This window comes from Temnothorax curvispinosus, unplaced genomic scaffold (genome assembly GCF_003070985.1).
Source record: "Temnothorax curvispinosus isolate PA1 unplaced genomic scaffold, ASM307098v1 QBEX01000021.1, whole genome shotgun sequence".
NCBI classification, from domain to species: Eukaryota; Metazoa; Arthropoda; class Insecta; order Hymenoptera; family Formicidae; genus Temnothorax; species Temnothorax curvispinosus.
The window spans coordinates 24633-38641 of record NW_020209801.1 but is presented as its reverse complement, the minus strand read 5'-3'; the positions used below and the strand labels follow the sequence as shown (position 1 = coordinate 38641).

Below are 14009 nucleotides of genomic sequence, written 5' to 3'. Positions count from 1 at the left end.
ATAGCGTGTCCCCTTTCTGATCCCTCGAAAGTTCTCGAACCTTTTTGGTATAAAAGCGGGACCGGATGGCGCGCGATCTTTTTTGCAAATTCGCTGATCCGCGCGATAGCCCATGTATCTCGCTTGCTCCTAAAATCAGTTTCTTTGTAGAAAAAGTAATCTTTATTAAACTGTATATATTGTAAATATTAAATTTGAACAGTTAAACTTAATAATTCACAAATGTCGCTCTCTTATCTAATCATTGTGCCGTCTACCTGCTGCTGAAACATTTGGTCCTTCGAGCCGGATATCATTTCCAGTACGGCAATCTCTTCTCATTTTTTCAAGAGGCCCAGACGATTAATTGAGGTGACTCTTAAAAAAAACAGAAAATGGAGCAGTTAATTGCGGCGCAACATGAATTGTACGCGCGCATGACCCGCACGTATGATAACCTAAAGAAAGCGGGAGCAGCTAAAATTACTCGAGCGCTCATTGCTTTACCTCTTAAGGGCCTCGACACCAAATGGAAGAAGTTCGAACGCAATCACGAGATCCTCCTCAAAGATTACAGAAAGAACCTCACTGAACACACTTACCTGAAAGAAGACCTTTTCGAGCAAGCCGAAAACGTTTATGTGTACCAGAGATCGGTGCTGCTCGAAGTGGAGGAAACCTTACCCGGAGCGAAGGAACACAAGCCCACACCAGGGGACACCGCCAATTCCAAGACGACATTACCACGTATCCAGCTGCTGAGCTTCACCGGGAAGTACGAGGATTGGCCCTCATTCCGAGATCTCTTTGTGTCCCTCATCGGTCGCGATGCAGCCGTCATCGACGTGGAAAGGCTTTATTACCTGAAGGCGTGCCTGAAAGAAGAAGCGGAGCACTTGGTCAAGAACATTCCTACCACTGCGGAGAACTTCGGTCGAGCAGCATTCGGTGGTTGGCACTGCAGGAATTCTACGAAAACAAGCGGCTGCTGGTGAGGTCGGTCTACTCCACGTTTACGTCATTTATGAAGATGAAGGGTGAGTCAGCTACAGATCTACGTAAATTATACCACCGAGTGACTAGTACGGTCGGAGCGCTCGAAGGGATCGGTCGACCTATCACGAGCTCCGAAAATTTGTTCGTGTTTCTCGCGGTAAAAATGCTGGATGCTCGGTCGCGGTGCGAATGGGAGAATTCGTTAAACGATACCTCAGTTCCTCCGAATTACACGTCGCTTAAGCAATTTCTCGAAAGCCGTCTGCATACCTTGGAGGCCGTTCAGGGAGTTAAGAGTAAGAGCAACGCGACCAAGTCAGATACCACTTCGCGAACTGCGCGCGCACATCATGCGGGAAATAAAGAACGACCTAAGAGTAAGAGCTCCTGTCTCTTTTGTCACGGCAATCACTTTATCATGGTGTGCGCGACCTACAAAGCGAAATCTGCAAACGAGCGAAAACAATTTGTAGAAGCCAACAACTTGTGTATAAATTGTCCGGCAAACACCGAGTGGCCGATTGCCCTTCAAAGCGTACCTGTTCAGTTTGCGGAGAGAAGCATCACTCGTCCCTGCACGATGCGTACCAAACTCAAGGAGACATTTCCCGCCACGACGTCACATGCGGCACAACCTCTGTCAACCTCGGGACAGACTATTATCCTCGCGACAGCACGAGTTTGGGTACCTGACTGGTTTGGTGCGCTCAATTTCGTGCGCGCGTTGCTGGACCAGAGCTCCGAAGCATCGTTTGTATCCGAGTCGCTCGCTCAACGCTTTCGACTAAAACGCGTGGTTACAACAGTCAGAGTATTCGGCATCGGCGGGCAACAGACTGGTGTTTCGCGTGGGGCCTTAAATGTCGCGATCTTACCGTCAACAGGGAATACCCAGATTTCAGTACACGCGTTTATTCTGCCTCGTCTGACGGCGTATACGGGAGCGACGAAGGTCAAGGCGAATCCGTGAGCCCATCTGATGGGCTTGACTTTGGCCGATCCGGAGTATGCTTCAAACGAGCCCATTGAGCTGTTGCTCGGTGCGGAAGTCTTCTCTACCATACTGCAGGAGGGTATCCGTAAGGGTGGCCCTCGAGAACCTGTGGCGTAGGAAACTTTACTAGGATGGCTCATTTCCGGCATTGCGGATGCCGTTAACCCGGCGGCACGAACTACCGTTCACCACTGCGCGTCCGACGACGAGCTCATTAAAATGGTGAGGCTCTTTTGGGAGCAGGAGGAGCTGCCACGAGTCGGGGTCCTCCTCACTCCAGACAAACAAGTCTGCGAGAACTTGTTTGTTCAAATTCACTCTTGTTCCTCCGACGCCGACGGCAGGTACACCGTGTGGCTGCCTCTGAAAAGTTCCCTGCCAGATCTCTCAGGGACGCGTCACACTGCCGCTCACTGTTCCGGATGGAGGTACGATTCCAGCGTGATGTCGAACTGCGACAGCAATATGTTCAATTCATGCAGGACTACAAATTACCTCAACACATGATACCCGTTGAGAAATACGAGGGTGCTCCTCGTAAGGTATGCTAACTCCCACATCATGGCGTACTCAAGGCAGCGAGTACCACCACCACACTTCGGATTGTGTTCAACGGCTCCTCTTCATTGCCTTCGGGAGCGTCGTTAAACGATCATCTGCTGGTAGGACCCAACCTACTGTCGGCTCTATCAGACATCCTCCTCCCCTGGCGGTGGTATCTTTACGTCACTTTACTTTGTCACTGACATCGTCAAACCGTCAGATCCTGGTACATCCGGAGGACCGTGATCTACAACGGATTGTGTGGCGTTACAATCCTCAGATGACTATCCTAGAATACATACTAAACACGATTACTTACGGATTGGCGTGTGCTCCGTTCCTCGCTGTCCGTACGCTAGATCAGCTTACCGAAGATGAGAAAGCTCGGTTTCCGATAGACACTTCGGCGTAGCCGTAGCAGATACGTCGACGACGTCGCCTCGGGTGCCTCCACACTCGCTAAGGCAATCGAAAAACGAGACGAGTTGATAAACATTTGCAAGGCGGGCGGCTTCCCGCTGAAAAAATAAGCTGCTAATGACGCGGCTCTGTTACAAGGCATTTCGGATCCATGACAGAACGTCCAAAAAAAAATATCCCACGACAGAACATCCCGCGACAATATGTCCAAAAAAATAATATCCCCGTGACAAAACTTCCCACGACACAATCGGCACATGAATTATGTCATTGTCGGTTTTATTACGGTATTACATTAGTACATGCGTTCATACTAATATATGACCATTACCAATTTAGGTAATTCTTCAGAATAGGGCTTTTTCCGAATTTTGATATTTTCTTGCGGTTTTCTTGGTAAAAACCTTTGTTGTGACTCCGACAGTGATAATCAATCGGGGGAGCCCGAAAAATATGCACCCTACCTATTTTTTTTCCTATTTTAGTAAATCTGAAGGAAAGCTCACTCCTCTCCGATTTCGATGAAATAAGGCTCAATTAAAGCGTTTTTGCTCAAAATGACTAAAAGTATTTAGTGCGTGAACCTCGGTTCGCGTGGAAAGTGTATGCGTGAACTATTTCGGGACTACCGCACCTCCCCCGAAAGCACGGGGGGGGTGTGCGTGAACCTCGATTCGCGTGGAAAGTGTATGTGTGAACTATTTCGGGACTACCGCACCTCCCACAAAAACACGGGGGGGGGGTGTGCGTGAACCTCGGTTCGCGTGAAAAGTGTATGCGTGAACTATTTCGGGACTACCGCACCTCCCCCGAAAGCACGAGGGAGGTGTGCGTGAACCTCGGTTCGCGTGGATAGCGTATGCATGGAGGTGATAGGTTCCGCCCCCCTGCGGGGGGCTCCACTATGGTTAAACTACACACATAGTATGCCTTCAAAGTACATGCGTAGGCTTTCCACGCGTGGAAAGTTATGAACCCATGTGGCTCCTGGTTTCGCGTGGACGTCTTGTCGCAGGAAATTTTGTCACGGGGATATTATTTTTTTGGACATAATGTCGTGGGATGTTCTGTCGTGGGAAATTTTTTTTTGGACGTTCTGTCTGACTACCAGGCATTTCACCCGAAGACCGACTTCAGGATGTCCAGCGACCTTGGCAATTTTAGGAGTCCCAATCCTTGCTCAGAGTTTACTGGAATCCTGGTAAAGATGACTTCTCATTCATCATTAAAACGAAGGAGACGCCGCAAGCCAAATAAACAGTATCACTTACGGCACAGCTGTTCGACCCATTAGGCTGGCTCGCTCCGGTAGTGATCCGGACTAAGTTGTTCATCTAGGCTGCATAAATGCAAGGGATCGATTGGGATACTCCAATGCTCGCCGAGGATGCCACGAGGGTGCGGATTCCACGTTGGGTGAAACACGGACCGCCCGTGAGCTTGCTCGAGCTACACGGATTCGCGAACACCTCCGAGTGGGCGTATGTGGCGATGCTCTACCTGCGTGCTGAAACAGAGGAGGGCATTGTCACTACTCTGGTGTGCGCGAAGACAAAGGTTGCACCGATAAAGACAATTTCCTTAGCCAGATTAGAACTCTGCGCCGCGGATCTCTTAACGAAACTCACCAAACACACGCTTACTGTTTTTCAGCTCACGGTTCCAGCTCACTTATGGTCCGACTCCGAGGTTGTCCTCGCCTGGATTAGGTCTCACCCAGGGCGGTGGAAAACTTTCGTGGCCAACCGCGTGACGAATATCCAGACGACACTTCCATCCGTGCGATAGCACCACGTGGCAGGAAAGGACAATCTTGCTGACTGTGTTTCCCGTGGTCTGGCCCCGAGACAACTAGTGGACTACTAATTGTGGTGGAGAGGACCTCCATGGCTTACTACCACAGCCGGTCCGTGGCCGGCATCGGTCAAGCCCCCGAGCGCTGACGCAATGCCCGAGCAACGCACGATCCATGTGGCGGCTGGACCTACAGCGGAAGCCAAGCCTGAACTGTTGCTGCAATACTCATTGCTAAAAAAGCTGTTGCGTATTACCGCCTGGTGTCGACGGGCTCTCCAGGCACGATGCCCGGCTGACCAAGAGAAACCACGAGAGGGGACGATCCGAGCTGGCTGGACTCTGACGGCAGACGAGCTTGACACAGCATTATTGGTTTGGATCCGCAAGGTTAAAACTGCAAACTACAAAGAGGAATTAGCGGACGGTACCAACCAAAAGCCGCTAAAGCATCGGACATCTCTCGCCAAACTGCATCTTTTTGTCGACCCGCAAGGCGTCCTGCGAGTGGGAGGGGGCGTCTCAAGCCTGCACTTCTGGCCTATGACGAGAGGCATCCGATCATCTTGCCAGCTGCCTCGCGCCTCAACAAGCTAATCATAGAGGCCTATCATAAGAAAGTGCTTTACGACGGCGTGCAACTCACGCTAAGTGCTCTTAGACGAAAATTCTGGAGGGGCGTGCAGCAGTAAAGCGGTATATCCATCGCTGCCTTCCGTGTGTGCGATGGCGGGCGGCATCACCGAACCAGCTCATGGGTGACCTTCCGCAACCACGGGTCACTTCTTCACGACCGTTCCAACACACCGGAATGGACTACGCGAGCCCTGTCATGATGCGTAAATCAAAAGGGCGTAGACACAAAGCGTACAAAGCGTTTCTCATTATCTTTGTGTGCTTAAGCACAAAGGCAGTGTACTTGGACGTCGTCTTAGATTACACGGCTGAGGGCTTCATCGCTGCTTTCAAGCGCTTTGTCTCCCAACGAGGTCTTTGCCAGGTGATGTACTCCGACTGCGGCACTAACTTTGTAGACGTTGATTCTCAGTTCAGGGCTCTCTTCAAGACCAGCAGTGTCGAGGCATTTGCTCCTCACCGCATTTGCTCTTCTGTGGCTTCAGACCGTGTCCAGTGGCGCTTTAATCCACCATCGGCACTCCGCACTTTGGCGGAGTTTGGGAGACAGCGGTGAAATCCGTAAAACACCACCTGCGAAGAGTGTTGGGGGAGTCGACACTTACCTTCAAAGAGCTGTCCATGCTCTTAGCTCAAATAGAGGCATGCTTGAACTCCCGGTCCATTCAAGCATTGTCGAACGACCCTGATGATATCACCGCGTTAGCTCCTGGCCACTTTCTTGTAGGTTCCGCTGTTGTTGCTGTTCCAGAGCAGTCTCTCATAGAAGCAAAGAGCACTTACTTGACCCGTTAGCAATTATTGCAATACATGAGAGACCATTTTTGGGATCGGTGGTCAAAGGAGTACATACATACCTTCACTTAGCGGCCAAAGTGGTAGAAGGTCAATCAGGAGGTCACCGTCGGGCGCCTGTGTCTAATCCGCAGTGAAGCCACGCCGCCAACCAAATGGCTTTTGGCAAGGATTACCAAAATTCATCTGGCGACGATGGGTTAACTCGAGTCGTCACTGTCGAGACAGCCTCGTCGGAATTCACTCAGCTCGTGACAAAGCTCTTTCTCCTTCCGTGCCCTGACGATGACCCTCACGCGTGATATGCGACATTCTATCTCTTTAGTTTCTTTTAAAACTTAAAGGTTTATTGCATTAACAATTGATTCACAAACTCGTCGTACATACCATTAACTTCCGCGTGCGCTTACCTTTTTTTGGGTGCATACTTACGTTCGCCGCAGTTCGACAACTTAGGGAGCACACCTCACGTACTGACTATTCAACTATTCAATAAAGTTCGTGAATTATTACGTTCACTCACAATAATAATGCTTCGGTGCTTCACTTCACTTGATTGACTGCACTCATGTTTACATCTCACATTTATTCGCATAAATTGTAACGCCGATCATTTACTCGCGTCGTTAGTACACGCGACATCTGACTTAATTTCGTTAGATCATTAATGGGGCGGGCGGAATGTTACGGAACCGCATTGTAAACGCTGTACCAAGTCGTAATTCGGCGTGACAATAGGTAGCGTCACTTGGCCTCGCGCGCCCAATGAGACGAGCGGCGCGCCTTATGTGCGGCACCGCTCTCCACCTATCGCGGCGACGCGTTTAAACCTAGCGAACCAACCGACGTGATCATCACGAGTACTTTGGATTCAAACTCAGTCACTCGTGAAATAACAAACAACGGCGATTTTGGAAGCAAAAATTTCTCGACGTTTTGCTGAGACAATAACGCGTTCCCTTCCTGATCCCTCAAAGATTCTCGAACCTTTTTGGTATAAAAGCCGGAGCGGATAGCGCGCGATTCTCTTTGCAAATTTGCTTATCCGCGCGGTAGCCTCTGTGTATTTTGCTCGCTCCTAAAATCAGTTTCTTTGTAGAAAAAGTAATCTTTATTGAACTGTATATATTGTAAATATTAAATTTGGACAGTTAAACTTAATTTACAAGTGTCGCTCTTTTATCTAATCGTTGTGCCGTCTACCTGCTGCCAAAACAATTGGGAGTAGTAAGTAGGTAGGTATGGGGCGTCAAAACAAACCCCCTCCACCGACCCCTCCGGCGCCAGAAGCGTGGCCAGACAGTCTCCCCACGTGACCTTGGAGCGCTCTGATTGGCTGCCGCGTGAGGGGTGGGGGTAAAATGGAGCGATTTGATTGGATACCCCATACCTACCCAGCGTCTGATTAGTCCTCCTCTCCCTGAGGTGCCTAGTGTCTAGTGACTTTTTTGGGGACTGCACGTGGTGGAAGACTACGAGTAAAAAATGGCGGATTCAAATGGAGCGTTTTGATTGGATACTCCATACCTACCCAGCGTCTGATTGGCTCTTCCGCCTAGAGTGTCTAGTGTCTAGTAAATTTTTTTTTGAGTTTGCACGTGGTGGACGACTACAAAACAAAAATGTCGGATTCTAAATAGTAACTAAATGGCGCGTTTTTATTGGATACCCCATACCTACCCAGCGTCTGATTGGCTCTCCCGCCTAAAGGCTCCAGCGTCTTTTTGGGCCTGCACGTGGTGGACGACGCTGAAATCACGCGGAAAAATAGCGGAAGAGCCGGCCAGCGCCATTTTGGCGGGAGCACGACGCTAAGCTCAAAAAAGGATATGATGCTAAGATGCCGAAAACGGAAAGTGGAATTTTTAAGAACGTTTTGCCTTGAGGGGAGGGGGAAACAGGAACGGACAGGTTTGCTTTGTGACGTGATGGCGTATATGTCGTTTTTAGAGAATAGTTTTCACGATTTATGACCGTGTTTTTAAGACTTGAGTCTGGATAAAGAGTTTTCAAAATAATCAAATACGTGAGTCTTATTTCCTGGGGAAATAAGTGAGTAAAACAAGAACGGACAGGCTCGTATCGAGACGTGACGCAATCCAACCCTTTTTTGTATCGAAGGGTTTTTATAATTTATGTCCGTGTTCTTTTAGGACTTGGGTCTGGACAGAAACGGCCAGGCTTGTATCGAGACGTGACGCAATCCAACTCTTTTTTTGTATCGAAGGGTTTTTATGATTTATAAACGTGTTCTTTTTAAAACTTGGGACTGGACAGAAACGGCCAGGCTTGTATCGAGATCGACGTGACGCAATTTAACTCTTTTTTTGTATCGAAGGGTTTTTATGATTTATGAACGTGTTCTTTTTAGGACTTGGGCCTGGACAGAAACGGCCAGGCTTGTATCGAGACGTGACACAATCCAACTCTTTTTTGTACCGAAGTTTTTATGATTTATGACAGTGTTCTTTTTAAGACTTGGGTCTGGACAAAGAGTTTTCAAAATAATCAAATACGCCTGGTTTCTAAGATTTGCCCATGTAATACTTATTTCCTGCGAAAACGATGTTGTAAATCAGGAACGGACAAGTTCGTACGTGACGGGACGAAATTATTTCGTTTTAAATAAAAGTTTTTATTATTGAGCGCATTTAAAAAATTTACGAGGTAGATTTGACCAATTCTGAAAAAATAAGAGAAAAGGAATTTGTTGCGGAGAACGTGAGGATTGAAGAAAAATAGAAAAAAGTATAAGTTACAAAAAAAATGTTTATTACTACTGTAGGCGATTTTCCATAGACGTTGGTAACGGCCGACGCGCGGACCGTTGACGCGGTCGTGTTTATCTCGACAAGCTAGTCATTGTTGACAAAGTCAAGTCGCACGAACCGAGTTCGTGAATAGATGTAAGGACGCTGATCGCCGAGGCCGAGAGGGCCAGAGTCCCCTCAGCCAGCCGAATAGAAAGACGTCCGTGAGAGACAATAAGCCGAGGAGTCCACCCGCGAGACTTAGCGGTATTTCCGCATTGTAATAATCGTTCAGTGAATAAAGTGGCATTCGATACGAACATTCTCCTACTGACATTCCATCCCTGGCCATTCCCTACACTACAAATTCTTCTTCATAGGAAAAAATACAATTTAGTCGCTTATAAAGTAAGGCTGTAGATAAATTGTTTAAACAATAATGTTATAAAATTTACAATCCGCGATTTGACAAAATTATACGACGGATTTCGGTAAAACGCAGCAAAATAAGTTCTAAAAATACTATATTAAAATACATATCAAGGAAAGTTAAATCGGTTATTTGCGTACATTACGCTCGATTGTAATTTCCTCTGAAAGTTAATTTTACAGTATCCTCATCTATATAACTTTTAAGAAGATTTAACTCTATTTCCTTAATAAGATAACGCGCGCAATTGTTAACATTATCGGCCACTGATTTTAAATGTAATAAATGTGCATCGATACATTTCGCAATATTTTTCAGTCCGAGAAATGTAGGCTTCTGCATCACAATTGCCACAGCGCATGTTTTTCGTTTCTTCGTCGGTGGACAATTTTCCTCGTCTGTTCGTTGATTCGTTCTGGTAGAAGTATCTTTCTCGTTTTCCTTGTACGCCAGCAATATGGATCTTGCTCTGTAGGCCGAAGTAAAATTGACGAAGATATTGTTAATGGAGATAGAATTCGGCTTCAATTTGCTTTCTCCATTTAAATATTCGCTCACGAGTTCCATGTTTTCTTGAAACTGCTGCCACGTTTTCTTGTCGAAATAAACGCCGTCCGCACAGTTGCCGGTTAATTTGACCAGCGGCACAAAAACTCCCTCGGATGTTGCTTGCAAACCCACATGAATTCTCTTCGTATAGGAGCTGTTGAGTCCATATGTTGTCGATAGCAGCATATGTAATTGCTCGTTTTTTCCCTCGAAGTCACGTCCCTAATCGGAAATCCCTTTATCAGGAATATCGCGAGTGAACATCCGCTTCTCAGAATTATTAGCGTCTTCTCTGTGACTAGCCATTGTTCTTATTTCTTCGTAATATCGGCTGACACACACACACACACACTAATCGAAAAGTCAGATGAGAGAGTTATCCTTTTTCACTGGCGAACTTGTCGCTTCGAACGTTGGGACTCGAATGATTTTGGCTTCGTAACGTTAGTCAAAACGTTAACTTTGTCTGCAACGTTTTAGAAAAATTAATCTGCGCGCGCAGATAAAAAATTAGAAAACTTTAGATTTTTCTAGACTTTTCTAGATTTTTTTGAGTTTAAACTATAAATTCTGATATATAGGTAGTTTATAGGGAGTTAAGAAAATTTGTTAATAAAGTAATTGGCTAAAAATTTTATACAAAAAGCGTAATAGTTAAAAAATTTTCAAATTTTAAATAAAAATATTTCTAAAAAAATAAAAGAACAACAAAAATCTATCCGAGCTTTTTTTATTTTTTTAAATCATTTAATAAAAAATCCTTTGTATATCCTTAGATAAAAAAATATAATTTTGTGAACAATAGACGGAAAAGGGTTTATGGCATGGGATAACCTTTCTCCGAAAACTTTTTCCTTCCACCGGAAAGGAAGGGTAGGGAGAAAGTGAGTGGAAAAGCTTCGAATTTGCTAACCAGGGCCTTAGATAGACAATTTTTGTCACGCCATTATTCTAGAACTTTTTGGCTTTTTATACTGAAGCAATAAATCAATTTCTCAGATGCGATAATAAATCCTTCTAGTTACATGTTGGAATAAGGGATTGCTAGAAAGTTTTAATAAAAAATTCTTTGTAAGCTTTTAGATAAAAGAATATGATTTTGTGTACAAAACGGAAAAGGGTTTATGACAAAAAAATAAACTCCGAAAACCTTTCCCTTCCACCGGTAATGGAGGGTGGGAAGAAAGTGGGCGGGAAAGCTTTGAATTTGGTAACCAATGGCTTAGCTAGAAAATTTTTGTCACGCCATTATTCTAAAAGTTTTTGAAAATATTTTCAACTATAAATAGCTTGTAATAATATAGCAAAAGTTAGTCCTTACTCGTCCGGTCGTACTGGAGTCGTCTTGCAACGCTCTTAGTTAGTCAGACAAGTAAAGTGTCGAAAATGTCTCTCCGCGCAACTTTGGTCGATTTTTTTAAAGTGAGTTGCAATTTAAGCAATCGCTTAAATGAGCAACGAAAGTTTGTAGAAACAGTGACAAACGACGAAGAGGGGAATTATCAACTTTTCGCACATTTTGCGGGCGTTTGCTCCAGTACCCTGTTATGCGTTATGCATGAACTGGGTTACTGCAGGAGAAACGAAAGATTGGTGAACATCATTTCGAACATATTAGACATGCGTGACGCTTTTGGTCACGAGGAAGAAGACGCAGGAAGAGGGTATATTGCGAGATTTCTGCGTCGTAACGGTGGAATAGGTAAGTGTTAGAAATAAAAATTGCACCTTAAAATTTTAATATAGTGGAGATTATCATTAAAATTTAAATTAATTTAATAGTGGGGAACCGCATTGCCACTGTCCAACCGGTCCGACGAGGACAGAGACGTCGAGCGGAAGAAAACATTGCTGAGGAGGCGGTACCAGCACGTAAGTTAGAAATAATAAAATTAATTATTTATTAAAAAAAAAAACAAATATTATAAATATTAAATTTTATAGGAAAAGCCAGAATCGTTGCACCACCACCCGCAGACATCATTCCCGTCATTGATTTATCTTCCGGTAAGAGACTAATAATAACACGTAAAAGCTAACACTTGCAATATTTGTATAATAAAACAAATATAATTTATACTGTTTTAAATGACGATGAAGAAGAGGAGGTGGAAGAAGAAGCAGAACAAGAAGAGGAGATGAGAATTGTGGGGTCACCCGATTCGGTCATATTTATGCCACATAGTAAGTTTTAAAAAATAAGTTAAGATAAAAATTTAGCAACGAATAAAAGAAATAACGAAATGTTACATTTTACCAGGAAGGGAAGCAGAAGAAGAACAAGAATCGGAATTAGATGATGTTTTGACGATCGACGAGGTGATCGACGAATATTGATGGAAGATGACGAGGAGGAGGAAGAAGAAGAGGAAGAGGAAGAGGAAGAGGAAGAAGAAGAACAAGAACAAGAACAAGAACAAGAACAAGAACAAGAAGATCGAAACGCAGAAGAGTCGCAGGAAATGATGGACGAGGTGGAGGAGGAGGAGGAGGAGGGGGGAGAGTGATGATAATATTGATAGTATTGACGATGATATTATTAGTGATACCGATGACGATGACGATGACGACGACGAGAGATACGCACCCAACAATTATGAAGGTAATAATATTTGTCTATTATATTTTTAATTCCGTAATTTTTATCGTTTTATAATCACAAGTAATTATTTCTGATTAGATGTTTCTTACTCGCCGCACAGTGTGATATTTCAACAATATCTAGGGGGACTTAATTCCTATTCCAAAATTTACAGAAAGTTTGACCTCCATGTCTAGAGAGAGGCGAAAGTGGCCATTTCACGCCAGGACGGCATAGCGGGACGAAAGTAACCACTTTCCTCCCTAGGGCGGAAAGGGATCACTTTTCGCCTTAGGGAGGAAAGTGGTTACTTTCGTCCCGCTAATGCCGTCCTGGCGTGAAATTGGTCACTTTCGCCCCTCTCTACAGGCATGGAAAGTTGAACTTTTCGTGGAAGTGTTGTGAAAATATAATTGAATTTCGCGAGGGATTGCCACGTCCGGAAGATTATTCCGCCGATCCGCTTTCTCCTAAATTGGTGATAATCGACGATCTTATGAGAGAATCGTCATCGAGCGACGCGATCGTAGATCTCTTTACCAAAGGCAGTCATCATAAGAATCTCAGCGTTATTCATCTCATCTCGCAAAATCTTTTTCATCAGGGACGCGGGCAACGCGATATATCACTCAATGCAAATTACATCGTAGTTTTCAAGAATCTTCGCGATCGTGCGCAAATTCGTCATTTAGCGCATCAAGTCTTTCCCAACGATCCAAAGTTTCTAGAAGAGGCGTACTACAACGCCACGTCGAGACCGCACGGGTATTTACTGCTCGATTTGAAACAATCGACTCCGGACAAATATCGATTTCGAATGTGTATCTTTCCCAACAATACGGCACATTTCGTCTACGTACCGCGTAGATCATTTTCCAACGGCTACGTATAAAAGACGCACACTAGCGCTCACGCTGGTCAGTCGTGTAATTTTCTCACGATGGAAAAAAAAGAAAATAACGCGAAATCAGACAGGGCGACGAAAAACGCCAGACGCTCGATCGGAAAGAAAAATACCTGTCTTCTCGAGGCGTTGTTGTATTTGAACAAAAATCAACGCGCGACCTTCTTACGGACCGCTGACGATAAATTAATACGGTGTATCAGCGAATGCGTTTTCAACACGCTCAAAGGTAACGTTCCGCTCGAACGACGTGAAAAAAAGCGATTGAGCAAATACAAAGCGACGCTGCGACACATCGCGTCAAAAGGCAGTAATTTGAAGGCTAAAAGAAAGCTATTGGTACAACAAGGCGGATTCTTATCTTATATTATTGGTCCTACATTAACCGCCTTATTGTCGCGAATTATCGGCGGTAGAGATTAAAACGCGCGTTATGGAAAAGGCAAAGAAGATGGTTTTTTTATCACTACGGAAAATCTCGAAAAAATGCAGCGTCAATTATTGCAACAAACGCTCCCCACCGTGTTTGCCGTCGGTAGCAAACAAACGATGGAAAACAGCGAAAATTCGGAGAACGCCAATATTTCCGTGCGTACACCGGGAACATCTCTATCGCAACTCGATGCGGAGATGAGTCA

General features: G+C 45.1%; 2 long non-coding RNA genes across 2 annotated transcripts; both read right to left on the bottom strand.

Annotated features, from left to right (window-relative positions):
- Positions 1-229: 229 nt before the first annotated feature.
- On the bottom strand, positions 230-1938 carry LOC112456172. The gene is made up of 5 exons (XR_003040951.1): positions 1851-1938; positions 1515-1759; positions 664-854; positions 487-581; positions 230-357 (listed from the first exon to the last, which is right to left on the bottom strand). It is a non-coding gene; the product is annotated as an uncharacterized LOC112456172 (long non-coding RNA).
- A 683-nt stretch (positions 1939-2621) lies between these two features.
- LOC112456625 lies at positions 2622-4291 on the bottom strand. The gene is made up of 3 exons (XR_003041028.1): positions 4204-4291; positions 2832-2971; positions 2622-2759 (listed from the first exon to the last, which is right to left on the bottom strand). It is a non-coding gene; the product is annotated as an uncharacterized LOC112456625 (long non-coding RNA).
- Between the last annotated feature and the right edge of the window lie 9718 nt (positions 4292-14009).